General features: G+C 39.5%; 1 long non-coding RNA gene across 2 annotated transcripts; it reads left to right on the top strand.

Moving 5' to 3' along the window:
- The first annotated feature begins 3,348 nt into the window (after nucleotides 1-3,348).
- LOC121390529 lies at nucleotides 3,349-5,550 on the top strand. 2 transcript variants are annotated; one of them, XR_005960225.1, is made up of 3 exons: nucleotides 3,349-3,852; nucleotides 3,999-4,138; nucleotides 5,046-5,550. It is a non-coding gene; the product is annotated as an uncharacterized LOC121390529 (long non-coding RNA). The 2 variants fall into 2 exon arrangements; XR_005960224.1 differs by having other exon boundaries at nucleotides 3,356-3,852; nucleotides 5,181-5,550.
- Nucleotides 5,551-8,018: the final 2,468 nt, after the last annotated feature.

The raw sequence follows: 8,018 nt of genomic DNA, 5'->3' as shown, positions 1-8,018 counted from the left end.
TGCTAGCCATACGCAGAGTACGCTGGCCATACGCTGGTCACACGCTGGTCACACGCTGACATACGCTGGTCATACGCTGGCCATACGCTACTCATACGCTACGCATAGGTTAAATACGGTAAGTATACGCACAATTCTGCATTTTCAAGGGTTTCTTGTGCGTATGAAAATTATTTTATGAATTTTCATACGCAACTCATACGTTTCTCTCATACGCTATAGTGTGACAGGGCTATTACTACCAATTATACTTGCATTTTTATAACAAGACAATGTCTTTGTCTCTGTGTTAAATGTTTGTGGCGGTTTTTTAGGAGTGCACAATAGAAACAAACAAACAAACAAACAAACACAAAATAAAACAAAACAAACAGAAAACAATACAACCGCAATTTAGTGTAAAATAATTTTTGATTCAATGAAACAGTAAACATTTCATATCATCAAATTCAGTTACATTTTTGTTTTTACTTCAAAGATGTATACTAAATATATTTAGTTGGATAATAAACCAAATTTAATGTGTGTGTGTGTGTGTGTGTGTGTGTGTGTGTGTGTGTGTGTGCTCGTGCATAATAGGTATACACCAATGAAGCGTGAATGTAATTTATAACTTCCCTTAAAGATATTATGCCAATTATAATAAACGTAATATTTAGCTTGATTGGTTTCTTTTTGAAGTAATATTAGCCAATTCGTTTACACCTTTGGCATATTATAACAGTACACAATTACATACACTATTTTTTAAAGTACTAAACGAAGTAACTGTAAAATGTGCAAACTATCAACAATAAAGTTTAATATTGTCAGATTGTGTGCCTTATTATTATTCAAAATTATAGGCAGCAACAAAATATACAGTTCTTGTCATCCACGTAAAATAGGGATACGTTCAGCGACAACGAACAGCACCAACGTTCAAGAACTATTTAACTGGTTCTCGATTCTGTTTAAATTCAAGCTCAATATAAAGTCTTGTATTGTTTGTAATTAATTAAGAGGCCATGTAAGTTGAATGAACTGATTGTTGCTACCAACCGGCCTCAGTGGCGCAGTGGTTAAGCCATCGGACTACAGGCTGGTAGGTACAGGATTCACAGCCCGATACCGGCTCCAACCCAGAGCGAGTTCTTAAGGTCTCAGTGGATAGGTGTAAGGCCACTACACCCTCTTCTCTCTCACCAACCACTAACAAACCAACTTGCAACTAACCCACTGTCCTGGACAGACAGCCCAGATATCTGAGATGTGTATCCAGGATAGCGTGCTTGAAACTTAATTATTTCTTGCTTCAGCCAGTGCACCACGACTGGTACATCAAAGGCCGTGGTATGTGCTATCCTGTCTATGGAATGTTGCATATAAAAGATCCATTGCTGCTAATAAAACAGAATAGCCTATGAAGTTGCGACAGCGGGTTTCTTAGTTCTCAATATCTGTGTGGTCCTCAACCTTAACCGCGTCAAACTATTAGTGGTTCTTCGTGTACTGCTGGATTTTTATATAGCAATGACCTTAAGTGGTCATCCGTATAGGTGGCCCATCCACAGATAGTAAGCTCACGAATGCTCTAAGAACTTTATGAGTCACCTCGGAAGTTCAACAACATCATCTTCAATATAACAACTTCAACATCTGGAGATCATCATGCGTTTCACCCACCTGCTCCTTTGGGTGGACGAATGGCGGACTGTTCATAAACATCACCATTCCTCTCCTTCCTCACCCCATCATTCCTTCCCATACCTATCCCAACAACCTTCCTTCATATACATTATAAATAGTGTGCCCACAACAGTTGTATGAATAACCTGAGAAGGATGGGGTGTGGGGTGGGGTGTGTGGGGGTGTGACGCCGTGTCAGGAGGCGTTAGGGAGAAGGTGGTCTCGGCCGTTGGGTTTGCCTGGTAGGAGAAGCCTCCCCCGCCCACACACCCGGCGCACCCTACCCATGGAAATCCGGCCCAGCAATTTTGGGTACTTTCCTGGTATTGGAACGTCAGCAACCTGTCCGCGAAGCCCACCCGTTTGCGAAACCTTCTTCCAGGGCCTGATATATAAATGATATTAATTAAATACATTAATTAGAGCACCGGCCAAAAATGTCCCAATTGGGACATTTTGGGCTTCAACATGCCCCTCCATATTCGATGAATATCAACAAAGCTACGTATGGATCATGCTATCTGCTACAGATACAGACGTAGTTGTAGCTATTGCATCAGTGGGTGGCTTTTAGTACAGTGTATACATACCTGCTCACATTATCCCGACCAAATTCATAGGGTAAAGGGAATGGGGATTAAAGTAGTGTCGGAAATAGAATAAAAATTATTTTCGTCAATTATTTCTTTCAAATTAAACTGACAAGGAAATATTTTGTAAATACCTATTTATTGATACTCCACCTAATTTAGCATTTATTTGTTTGGGCTCTCATTGATGTACAAGGTGGTGTTTACTCTCGAAATTAAAATAAAGATGCCAGTAAACAGGAGATTTGTGACCTTTATTGGAACAGACTATAACACATTTTGATGGTTATGTGTCAATTTCATTTACCCTTAAACAAACTTTTAATTTCAAACTGCACGATAACTGATTATTTTGAATTGCATCATAAATTATTAATTTTGACCAGCATATTTAGTGAATATAAATTCAATATAAATACGGTAGAAATTTGCAACCACTTAAAGGTGCTATATCAGAAGTTATATATGAGCATCTATTTGTGATAAAGATTTTCGAATAAAAATGTATTTTCTACTAGTAGATAAAATCATTTCCTATAATAATTTTTGGGCATATAGTTAAAGGTGTAGTCTTTAAATGTTAAAGAAAAATTTAATAAAAACATGATTTGTAATAGCTGTCAATATAGCACCTTTAATACTGGAAAATAGATCACAAACTCAAAATGGTTCTTGACAGTTTTGCTCAAAAGTTACTTATAAATGTCTACAAATATTTTGTTTTGGAGTGGAATATGGGTAAACCATCATCAGAAAGGGTTCCTCACATATTGCAACAGCAATGAAATTGACATATGTTGACCAAACTGTGTTATAGTTTGTTCCAATAAAGTGCACAAATCACCAGTTTACTGACATATTTCTTTTAATTTCAAGAGTAAACACCACCTTGTACATCAATGAAAGCCCTAACAAGTAAATGCTAAATTAGGTAGACTATAATTAAATAGATATTTACAAAATATTTACTTGTCTGTTTAATATGTAAGAAATAATTGACAAAAATCATTTTTGTTCCGACAACACTATAGTTCTTCTCCAATTTGGGAAAAGAAAAAAAATGACCTGTATATGTCGTGGCCTGTATTTATGTGTTGGATGATTACCTAGATGAATGTCATAGTTTGGTTGATATATTGCATATTGTGTTTTTAACCACAAACGTTAACGTTGTTGTCTGTGGGATTTTATATAGTATAGTTTAACCTATAACGGTATTCCAGTCGCCTATCTTGACGCAAAGCCTCGAGTTCGAAAGTCGATCGATCGAGATAGTAAGTCGATCGATCATCAAATACTGTTTAAAATATGCTGCCATTGCTGTTCACCTCATTGTACAGTTTTCTTTCAGGATCTCTAATTTTACTTCCATGCTGGACTAAGTGCCTTTTAACCACCTGTGGATTCTTTTGGTATCTTTTTTGATAGTCTGACTTTTTGTCCATCTGATGTAACGAATGCCTCACCCGAGCCGACAGTTCGATGCCACAGTACTTGCATTTTTCTATCGTCGACGTTCCCGGGGTGTTGTTCAGCCTGTGGATGGTGGATGCAGCTCTTCCAGTCATCGTCCGTGAATAGTTCACATTTTTAGGTAAGGAAACACTGAGAGAACGATTCGCAGCCTAACATTTCTGTGTGTCTGCATGTATACAGTTTCATTTGCTCTACAGCTGAAATACTAAGTTTAATCTTCAGAAGTTCCAGTACTAACACTTTGTCATTTTCATTCATATTCAGCTCTGTGAATCGGTGTGTACCCAGGAACATGGATCGATGCTACCAGTTATTCTTTATTCCTCCAATGCAGACGACCGAGTACCGTGAACACTTTGAACAGTCACCACCGTAGCACAAAAGTGTCGATTACAGAACCTTTGGTAAGTTTCGTTTCAGTGTACTGATATTACCAGCATGTAGTTTCATTAGTTCCTTAAGAATTAAACTGCACCTTGCTTTCATATCCTGGCTGAATATGTTCTGTGCTTCACGCTTTTTTTCACGGGTGGGCCCACTAAAGTGGGACTAAAGTTAACTTTGTAACACTTACGAAACTGACTCTGACCTAAGTGGGTTGGATCGGCTAACCGCTGCACGTTCCACATTGGATCTAGAAGATTCAAAACACTATCAACTCTAGCAGATGATCTGAAATCTCCATCTGTAGCGACGTATCTTATGAGAATACTTTGTAGAGCCATGTCTGTTCCGATATCTTTTCCCATCTCGTATTCTGACAGCGGAGCAAATGGTGGCAAGTTTGCTGTGCAGTCAGGATGACCACCGGGACAGTTATGGTGAATTTTCTTCCAGTCATTGTTTCAACTGCAAGTCCTATAGCTTGTGATGCATTCTAGCCCGGTTTCATCCGACTTGTTATTGTCGTGGAGTTGTATCTCCCATCCATGGCAATGCTAATTTCATCGCGTTCATTTCCACATTTCATGTTAATGTCTTTCAGTAACTCAACTTTTTCTGCCATATCTTTTTCATTTAGATCTGTTACAGCTTTTGATACCTTATATGATGTTCTCTGCATGCTGCTGCGACACGGTGGTGGAATGTCCATGTTTGCCAACAGCACTCTTGCTCTCGTATTGCCGACGGGAATATTTTGGAGACCGATAGCAAGACCCACATTAGTTTTTGCTGCATTTGGGCCAGGTTTAGTTGTTTTCACCTCATTGTACAGCTTTCTTTCAGGAGCAGTGAAGTCACATTTCACACAGTGTAATGTGATTTTCCAACAAAGACCCCACTTAACCTCTTTTAATATCTGCATTTCAGGCTCGTCGCACTCGAGGGAAGCTGTGGAGTGGTATTTGAAAGCTGCATTCCATTCATCTACCATTCTGTCATTGTCCATTGTTCTCATGCCTTCTTTGTCTTTGCACTGTTGTTCTTCTTTCATTTCAAATGCAGTACATGTACTCTTAATGGGACGCAGCAGCCGGACTGGCTGTGACGCACCTTCGCAATCTGGAGTGGATATGGTGGCTGAAGTGAAACTCGACTTCGTGACCAAGACAAACTCCTCTATATTCATCCAGCGTACAGGTTGCAACTTCTCGGTCTCCGATTCTGGACTTGCATGTTCATGTGGCATAGTTTTACCCTTATTCCAAGGTGTATGTCCCTTCTTGAACTGTGTATTTCGTCTTGTATTGCCTTCCATGGATGTCACTTGTAGTGTATAAAACAGTGAAATACTTATTGTGGTATGCATGTCCACACTTATATATATCAGGCCATGTGTGATGTCACCTTCATTTTTAATACATTAAAACATTTCAATGCAGTGGCAGTTGACAGTTTTTTTGTTCATTATATACTCTCAACTGCATCTTTGCAGGCTGGTGCCATTTTCTCTGCATTCAGGTGTGACCTGTTACGGTGTACAGGCACCTTGCTAATTACCCGCACCAGAATGACACTCGAGTAATACTAATTTGCAATTGGCATATGTTGACTGTGTGCAGTATCAAAAATGTAAGTCTTAAAGTTTAACTTTTTTTTTTTTTTAAAGAAGACTTTGTGGGATTTTCTTTTTTGAAAATGTATCAATTTAAATTAAATTAAACAACAAAAGAAAATCATATTCCTGCAAACTGCTATATTTCAATGGCAGAGAACACAATAAGGAGCAAATGTATTTTTGTTGTTCAGAAAAATGTCTGTAACCTTTAAAGTTATTGCAGAATTACCATTCCACTATTTGGAATAATTTGATGCAGAATGTCGCCTTTTCCGACACCTGCAGTTCCCTATTTCACAGGCTCCAACAGCCATATTTGATATTGAATATTCTTTTTATTGCCTGTATGCAACTTGATATATGTATTTAAATACCATAGGTCAGTTTGAGTGTCATGGTGAAAACAATTTTGTTCTGATAGGCATCAGACTAGAGTTATCCACTCATTTGGTTAAAATACGGAAACGAATACGAGAAAATCTAGTTTTTTTGTTATGTGATTAATGGCCGGGGAGCTGCTTTGTATGCTAAATTGTTACACTGGGTTTGACAGGGAAGAGGATGCAGTTAGTGAATATGTGCACTTGGTTTACACTGGATACTGCATACTGTCCCCCACAGCACCTTGAAGTTGTGCAACATTTGTATAAAATGCATAGAAATGGGTGTGATTCGGTCCCTTAGCCCACGTGTGTTTGTTTACATTGATATAATGTGAAAAAGAGGTGGACAACAGAGGTCATCCTTTTGAGTGTTCATTGGCCCCAGGCAGGTAAAGTTTCTTGTGCAATGCCAATGACCTGATGAAATTAATAAAAGTGCTACAGCCAATGGGGCTATATGAGAAAACATAGTGTAATTAATTGTGGTCTGAGGTCACTAATATATAACCGTGGTTGACCGCACATATCGTCGCTCGGTCCCCTGCAGCATGAACTATGTGTGGCATACCATGATCACTAACAATGTTATGTTCTCAATCAAGAGACAACTCGCAATACACCTAAACCGAACAGTCGAATACGGGGGTAACCCAACCTCTTCCGCCACTGTCACTTTGTCCACTCAGATGTGCTTTCCTATGGTCAACATACCCTTGTGCAAGTCTAATGTCACCCCACAAGCACTAAAAATTGAGACCACACAATATATTGTTCTTGATGGATGTCACGGACTCTCGAAGCCCTCCTACCCATGGTCAACCGGACCGGGTCTACAATGATTCCCCCATTCGCAACTCATGACCCGCCATATTGACCGAATGGTCTTGGGTTTTAATTTCAACACCATATTTTATCCGCTATCTACTCTGGACTCAACCCAGCACAATATACATGCACCATGGATATGTGGCCAATACTCACCACTGATGATTGGTGTACATAGTTGAATCCGTAGAACTCTCTACCTCTGAACATCCAGTTTCTCTCCCCCACCCCCTTCCCGGACAAAACGTTTGGGACTCTACATCGTGTAGACTGGGTTGTGTAACTTCCTCTATTCTTACATTTACCATCTGCAGCTATCGCAACATAATGAGCACCACCCACCACTAAGCTGTCCCCAATACTCTCCTTACTCCTAACAGAGGCGTCCCTTGCCCATGCGGCTCTATATCTACAATGTACCACCCTGTTAAAAATAGTCTCTTCAGCCACCTCACTTGTCGGCCTGATTGCTATGCCCACGGACCCTGCAGCCACCCATTACCGGGTGCTCCCTCTACGCGTACGTAGACAGTCTTCACGACCTCAAGTTGGGCGTTACAGATATGGTAATTGATTAAGAAACCCTAGTAATGATTGTCGCAAGAATATTAACTGTAATTGCTCCTTCAGTTTGAATAACAGAATTGATGTGAATATGCTGGGGTTTGGGTTAGTTTCCATGTGTACACACTGAATATTCTGGGGGTTTGGGTTTGTTTTTATGTGTACACAAAGAAAATAGATATTGAATAGGTAGTAAATGTAAAATAGTGATTTGCAGTCTTTCCCAATGAACACGACAATGCTTTATATCACTCTGCCCTATTATTATGTAGGCTTGTAGGAGCAATATTGATGGGGTGGGCACAATCTCTAGTAGTCTCTAGTAGGGGGCAAAAACCAGAGTTTTTATATTTATATAAAGGTAGGACAGAAAAACCCCATCGTATATGTTTCGTCTTAGAGCGGGCGAGTGGGAGGGGGTTACGGTTTTCATTGGCCTAATATGACATGACTAGTATATTAAATGAATGTGATCAAAAAAAGGTTTCAAGCTTCACCCAGAAGGGTCAATCC

The sequence above is a fragment of the Gigantopelta aegis genome, chromosome 15 (genome assembly GCF_016097555.1).
Source record: "Gigantopelta aegis isolate Gae_Host chromosome 15, Gae_host_genome, whole genome shotgun sequence".
Lineage (NCBI taxonomy): Eukaryota > Metazoa > Mollusca > Gastropoda > Neomphalida > Peltospiridae > Gigantopelta > Gigantopelta aegis.
This window is presented reverse-complemented; position numbering and strand designations above follow the sequence as displayed.